This window comes from Primulina eburnea, chromosome 12 (assembly GCF_022965805.1).
Source record: "Primulina eburnea isolate SZY01 chromosome 12, ASM2296580v1, whole genome shotgun sequence".
NCBI classification, from domain to species: Eukaryota; Viridiplantae; Streptophyta; class Magnoliopsida; order Lamiales; family Gesneriaceae; genus Primulina; species Primulina eburnea.
Window position 1 is genome coordinate 28804289 of NC_133112.1, and position 8181 is coordinate 28812469.

Consider the following 8181-nt stretch of genomic DNA (forward strand, 5'->3'; position numbering starts at 1 on the left):
TGTAAATACACAACATAATCACTAGATATAGCTGATCTTCTAATTCTAGTAGATCTCCTTAGGTTGTTTGGTTGATCAACAATTTCTTGTTGTTCTTCATTAACAACTTGATCTACTGGATTTTCATCAGCAATTTGTGGAACTTCAATAACTGGTTGTCTAACACCCATTTGGTCTTGAGGGGTGTGGATAACGACTAATCTATCATTTGAATAAGAGGATTGTGAATTAATGTGATCATTCTCAAAAATTATGTCATGATCACTCCCACTAATCAAATCATTCTCAAGAAATTTTACATTTCTTGATTCCACAATTCTAGTGTTGTGAGATGGACAATAGAATCTGTACCCTTTGGATTTTTCGGCATACCCAATGAAATATCCACTTATAGTTCTTGGGTCCAGTTTCTTTTCATGTGGGTTATAAACTCTTATTTCAGAAGGACAACCCCAAACGCGTATATGTTGCAAACTCGGTTTCCAACCTTTAAATAACTCAAATGGCGTCTTTGGGACAGCCTTAGTTGGAACTCGATTTAATATATACACAGCTGTCTTAAGAGCTTCAGTCCACAAGGATTTAGGAAGTTTTGAGCTACTTAACATGCTCCTCACCATGTCCAATAATGTTCGGTTTCTCCTCTCAGCTACACCATTTTGGTCCGGAGAACCAGGCATAGTATATTGGGCAACAATCCCATGTTCTTGGAGAACTTTGCAAACGGACCAGGTGCTTGTCCATTCTCAGTGTATCTACCATAATATTCTCCACCTCTATCAGTTCTCACGATCTTAATATGTTTTCCACATTGCTTCTCCACTTCAGCCTTAGAAACCTTAAAGGCTTCTAGTGCTTCGTTTTTGTTATGAAGCATGTAGATAGACATGTATCGTGAGTAATCATCAATGAAAGAGATGAAGTATTTCGGACTTTGCATGTCCATATCTGGACAACAAATATCTGAATGTATGATTTCTAATATTTCTGTACTCCTCTTAGCACCTTTTTTAGACTTATTGGTCTGCTTTCCCTTAATGCAGTCCACACAAGTTTCAAAATCAGTAAAATCTAAAGTACTGAGTACTCCATCATTTACTAATCTTTTAATTCTCTCTATGGAGATGTGTCACAATCTCCTGTGCCACAATATAGAGGAATCTTCATTTATAACACATCTTTTAATACCTCCTGAACATGCATAATGGTGTTATTATTTTGTAAAGAAATAGAGAAAAGCCTATCAATCATTGTACCATTTCCAATAAGATTTGATTTATAAAATAAATTTATTGATTTATTCAAAAACTGAAATGAATAACCAAGAGGTACAAGTTTTGACACTAAAATTAAATTCCTAGAAAAACTAGGAACATAAAAGGTCTTTTCTAATTTTAAAATATAACCACTATTCAACACTAGGCAGCAAGTCCCAATAGCCTCCACATGCGAAGACATCTTGTTTCCTGAATAGATGCTTCGCTCATTTTCTATTGGCTTCCTTAGGTTTTGCATACCCTACAAGGTATTTGTCACATGGATTGTAGAACCAGAATCAATCCACCATGTGTTATAAATTATATCAACCATATTAGATTCATAAAAGACAAATGAAGTAGGAATACCTTTCTTTTCAAGCCAGTCCTTAAATTTATTGCAATCCTTCTTAATGTTTCCCGTCTTTTTACAGAAGAAACACTTGGATTCTTTCTTGATGTTAGGTTGGGGTGGAATTATTCCTTTCCCTTTTCCCTTGACTTTGGCTTGCTTCTTATACTTTCCTTGTGTAGTCATAAAAACATTTTCACTTGTTTTCATTAACAACCTTCCTTCCTCTTGAACACACATGGTCATTAATTCATTAATTGACCATTTATCCTTATGTGTGTTATAGGAAATTTTGAAAGGTCCATATTGTTGTGGAAGAGTGCATAAAATGTAGTGCACAAGAAAAGTTTCAGACATTTCCACTTCAAGTGTCTTTAGCCGAGCCGCTATGTCCCGCATCTTCATGATGTGCTCTCGCACACCTCTCACACTGGTGAGCCTTAATGAAGAGAATTCCATAATTAGGGTGCTTGCAAGTGCCTTATCTGAAGACTGAAATTGTTCATCAATAGCCTTCAGTAATTCTCTGACATTATTATGCTGATCGACAGAACCACGCATACCAGCGAGATTTTGGTCTTTATGAACATTACGGAGAGTCGATTAGATCGCTCCCATTTTTCATAAAGATCAACATCATCCGGAATGCTGTTTTCAGTAATAGCAGATGGTTCGTCTTTCCGTATAGCATAATCAATATCCATCCACCCTAATTGAAGAAGAATTCTTTCTTTCCAAATTTTATAATTATCGCCCTTTAGATCGGGAATGTCACATTTCATATCAGAAAAAGTTGCAAGTTGCATAACTGCACAAAATATCATATGCTTAAAATTTTGAGACAATATCATGTTTTACCAATGTAATTCATGTTTTAAAAATCTAATGACATAAAATTTGCCTGTGGGCTAAAATTTTAATTCAATAAGATTTTTTTGTAACTTTATGATAAAACTATCAAAATGTATTTTCCTTAACTCCTGTGGGTAAATTAAGAAAAATATAATTTGATATTTTAACCTAATTAGTTATATAAATATAATAAAAATCCTTGTGGGGTAAATTTTATTATGTTTATATAATTAATTACAATTGATGTCCATTATGTGATCCAAATCCACTTAATGCATAATTTTTCATAATTAAGAATGCTGTGGCTATTCCTCAATTATTTAAAATTATACGGTTCACCGGACAAAATTTTGGCTTTACTTAATGCTTTATATAATAATTATTTCGCAATCAACATTTTCCAAGAGTGTTCCCAGGAAAGATAGGTAGTGCTAAGGCCCTTTAAATACCCAACTCCTAGACAGAGCAATGTTCATCAGGGAGACCAGTGGCTAGTCAAGGCAGTTTAAACCGGTCTATGAAGAACTCCCTCAGATCATGTTTTCTTACGTCACCTTATAATTATTATTCAACTTAATTATCCACATTTATGTGAATCTTTATAAGCCAAAATTTTTCATATTAAATAACTTTATTATATTCACATTCTTACTTAATATGAACAATTACATTCCCCATCAGTGTTTCTCTTCAATCAGAGTAGTAATAAAGTGAGGATCACATTCACATAAAAATGTGGGCTCCTCATCAGTTTTTCTCTTTTATCAGAGTAGTGATAAAGTGAGGATTATTTGTTCATTTGTGAATATCTGAAATATTTTATTATATTATATTCACATCTCACTTGAAATATTCATTTTAAATTATAAACATAATTTAATATGAACATAATGTGAATATTGATTTACCAAAATATTTTTCAATACAATTTGCATTTTAAATTTCAAGAATAAATGCAAACATAATATTAAATTTGCATGTACACATCAAACACTTATCCATAATATTTGACATTTTATATAACATGCAAAAATAATTTCTAAACTTGTATTGAACTTAAAATTATTTCAATGTGTACAAATTATTTAACCAAATGCTATATGTATACCAAATTATACATATAACTTAATAACACATTATTCTTTATTTATTTATTATTATTATTATTATTTTTAATAATAATAATAATAATTGAGACATTTACCTCCATGAAAGAAAAAAATCAAGACATGTATTTATTTTATTTAAATGTGTGGGTTCTCATGTTTTGTTGCATGTAATGAGTGCAAGCTTTCTTCCATATGCACGTTACTTTAAATGTGTGGGTTTGTGTGGGTTCTCATGTTTTGTTGCATGTAATGAGTGCAAGCGTTCTTCCATATGCACGTTACTTTAAATGTGTGGGTTCTCATGTTTTGTAAAGATATAATGCATGTAATCAAAGAAACTTTCATTCTTCCACACACATGCACGTTACTTTAAAACCAGATCTATCTTCTCCTCTCTGAATATTATAAACCAGTTGCACACTTCATCTTTTGCTTTCAAAAATTTCAGAACTTCATACCATTTTTCAAGATCTCATCCGAGAACTTCGTAGTGCAACGTGAAGAAATTTTTCAGAAGAAATTTTCTGAAGAGTTCATGAAGAACATTTATTTCCAAGGCAGAGGCTTCAAGCTCTGATACCAAATGTAAGATTTTTCTTAAAATCATGTTTCGTATACATGAAAAACTATATACGGAAGCTTAAATCGAGTATTACCTCCGGCCATTGAAAGTTTTGATTTCTCTGATTTTCTTCTCGGTTGAAGCCTTCTAAGCACTGCATAATCTCTTTAGATGATGTATTTTTGTTATGAGGTGTGTGTGCTTAGGGACCTCAATCGTTGCTATTTATAGGCATCTCATACCATCAACGAGAAAATTGGGAGCATTATTTTCAAAGGAATAATCGTGTACGCATCTCAGTTTCTGAAGTTGAGTCGGCGTACGCAACTTTTTCGTCAAAAGTTGTAGGCTTCTTGGCCGTCGCCAACTCCTACATGGTACGTCTTCCTTTAACATGTGTCAAATTTCTTACATGATGCAGAAATAATGATACAATTCGTGCCTTTGATGTATATGAACGAAACTTTGAAGAACCGCGCAACTGAAGAGCACCGAAGAATTTTCTTGAACTCAAAATGCTATGGCCGATGGTTTGCTGAAGGGAGGATGCTGAATTTAGATAATGAGAGTGGAGATAAACTGAAATAAAGAGGTGTCGGGTGTGAGGGGAGAAGTAAGATGATTCCTTCACGTGGAGGGGCTGTATAAATAATTGGGTGGGTGGCCACTTAATATTAATTAGGTTTAGGTTTAGTTTTAAGTATAGTTTAGGTTAATTAAAATGTGCACTAATGGACCTCAACTAAAATAAGGCTCATTTAATCAAAACACTCTCCCGAAAATATTTCGTGTCGGAAAGATTTTGAAAATATGAGACGAACCCTCAAAAAGTCTCTCAATTCAATAAAATTTGTGCACCGTTAAAAATAAAAAACATGCGGGTAAAAATATCCAATAAATCTCAATTCTTGAAAAATACCTTATATTAATTAACAAAAAATAATCATGTAATTAAAATAATTTTCTTGAAAATTCTCCGGTCTCCGTTCCTCGTTCGAGCGCGAAATGAAACTTAAAAATCTTTAATACATGAACCTTTAAAATTTCATGAATTAAATTCTACCATGCATGAATTATGCATAAAATACATAAAAATATTTAAATACAAATTAATGAAATAAAAATGCATTTAAATCTTTAAATTAATTTAATAAAATACCAAAGAAATTTAATAACTTGCATGCATGTGGTTTACGCGAACTTTAAAATTTTCGGGACTTTACAAGAACAGTGGAAAAAAATATACTCCATACTCTTAACGGAAAACTGGGGTGTGAAAAAACTTTCGCACAATATCAAAATCGTTTGAAATGGTTCAAACAACGATAGAATAATTATTCTAAGCTTACACGTCATAGTTCTGGGTCTGGATGGGATCCCGAGACAAATAAATTCACGGCTAATGATGAAGTATGGGATGAATATTTTAAGGTGAGATTCTCAAATTATAATAATAAAATTTACATTTTTCAATTAATTAGAATTATTTTTAACACTTGTTGCTTTTTTTTCTTTGACAGTCTCATCCTTAACATGAACATTATCGGACAAGCACTTTTGAAGATTATGAAGATTTGAGAATTGTATTTGGGAATGGAACAGCCACCGGAAAGTGTTCAATTGGATTAGGAGATGACACTGATGCGAGAATATTTGAGACTGAAAACGAGATAGGATAGAGTTTGAAACAAAATCGAGTACATCAAAGAATCCTGACCAAGATATATACATAAGCTCTCTTACAATCTTGAGAAGGTAGCTTCTAAGATTGAATCAATTGGTGATGTAGATGATAATTGTTGGGATGCTATTAAGGAAGTCCCAAACTTGGAGAATCGTACTCGGTACAAGGTGCTTGACTTGCTTAATACTAGATCAAAGAAGATGGCTTTCCTGAAAATGACAATCGAAGAACGCTTGGAATGGATAGATTATAAGTTAAATGAATGATTGTTTTTTGGTGGCATAAATGAGTGATAAACATTGTGTTAAAATGTTTACTAATATTTTTTTGAATTTCTTTTTAATTATTGAACTGATAGAGAATTTGAACTTTTGGATTATTTCTACTCTATAATTACTTCGTTTTTTTATTGAACATATGATGAGAATCCAAGTACGAATGAATAGCAAACACGATTATCGAAATCGCACCCTCAATTCAATAACAAACAAGGATCTATTATGTTGTCCCGATCTTTTGAAACAGGTAAAGATTTGTGATATTCACCTCTAAGTGATTAACACTTAGCAACAAATATCAACGATGATAACAATCGAATTTCGTACGAACCTTCAAAGAACTTGTTTTGACAATCCGTGCGAAGAACAATCGACAAACGCCACAAAGATGAAAATCTTTGATAAGTTTGATTTGGTTTTCTTCTTGTGAAGAACAAAGCTAAAAGCTTTGAAAATTGAGAGAACCTCAAGTTTTTCTTATATCATTCAATTATTCGTTCATCAGTCATATACATTCAATATATAATAATCAATACATGAAAAGTAGTGCACAAAAGTCATAAAGAAAGTTGTGAAAAAATTCTACACGGAACTGGACCGCGGGTGCGCTGCAGACTGGACCGCGGGTGCAGTCTGGCTTCGGAAAAAAAAAATTTAAAAAAAAAATTTTTTTTTTAAACATGACCGCGAGTGCGGCCCTGTTTTGAGCGCGGGTGCGCTAGACCTTGGCAATTGGACTTGAATAACATTATAAAGACCTCCAATATCATTCCCATGATTCCCAACCTCCTCTAATTTAAACAGCCAACTTGTAGGACTTCCTTGATAGCTCATCATGAGTCATTGAAGTACATCTTTAAACTTTTTGCTACGTCTCTTCGTTATAGGTCCTTTGGTATACTCTTTGTTGTACTCCAGCACTTGCTTGAATATGCTTGATTCATCATTATTAATCACAATCATACTTGAAATTCCAAAACAACAACGCCACTTAAATCTTCCCCCAATCATTTGCACACGGTGCCTAGCCAGATTCATATCATACTCCCCTTCTTCAAAAAATTTGTCCTCAAATCTTGTCTACCTGCACAAAAATGAAGCAAGTTAGTAATAACAAGAAGTATATTATCAACATGCTTACCTTTAAGCTCAAGATTGTAGACGTTTTCAGGTGCTCGCTCCATCAGCACTCGAAATCCCAAATTCACGGTCGTCTTCCCTATGTATTCATCAACCTCACCAAACATCAAATAACATATGACACCAAATGATAAAATATCACTAAGGATCACAAATATCAGATTCCTCCCCTTCTTAGACCTAGTTAGCAACATAACGAAATCCATACACGTGTTCGACCATATCTCACTAGGAATAAGATGTAACTGATTCAAGACATATGAATACACTCGACATGTCTTTTTCTTGCATGTAATGTATGTATCCCAATCACACTCAACATATCGTATCGTACGCAACCAACACATATAATCATGCATTATATCTATCGCTCTAGTTACTTCATAGTTACCAATCAAACAAATATCATGTGCCTCCATATCAAGCAACAACTCATGCAATGGATGTAGGATGAAAAATTTATTTTCTTTAAATAGATATTCATCATGAACAAAGAAATAATCATGTTCATCCTTGCACCTCTCAAAACCATCAAACAAACATAAATCATGCAAATAGAACACCCTAAATGTACTATCCATGTAATCATTTAACACTTCATGAAGATTTAAGCATAATGCATACCATTCATGGCCATGACTAAGTTTTATCAATTTGAAAGCTTTTGAGAAATCAAAATAGTAACATTTGAACTAAACTCGATCAATGCCACACCACTCTCACCTCCATGACTCCTCGACAAAAACGCTAATTCAAAGTTAGATCCTTTGGACATCACATTTTTGACACTCACTCCAAATTCTTGAATACAACACAACAACGAATTAAAATAAAGACGAAAGTCATACCTCATGGTTTTTGCGTTGGCAACTAACCTTACATCACCTTTCTTAGTTCCAAATTCATATGGATCATCCCATTGTATTCTCACACCAATAACACTATCTC

General features: G+C 33.2%; 1 long non-coding RNA gene across 1 annotated transcript; it reads left to right on the forward strand.

The window, feature by feature from the left end:
* The first annotated feature begins 3962 nt into the window (after positions 1-3962).
* LOC140808100 (uncharacterized) lies at positions 3963-6091 on the forward strand. Its single transcript, XR_012112811.1, has 3 exons — positions 3963-4154; positions 4275-5562; positions 5652-6091. It is a non-coding gene; the product is annotated as an uncharacterized lncRNA (long non-coding RNA).
* The last annotated feature ends 2090 nt before the right edge of the window (positions 6092-8181 follow it).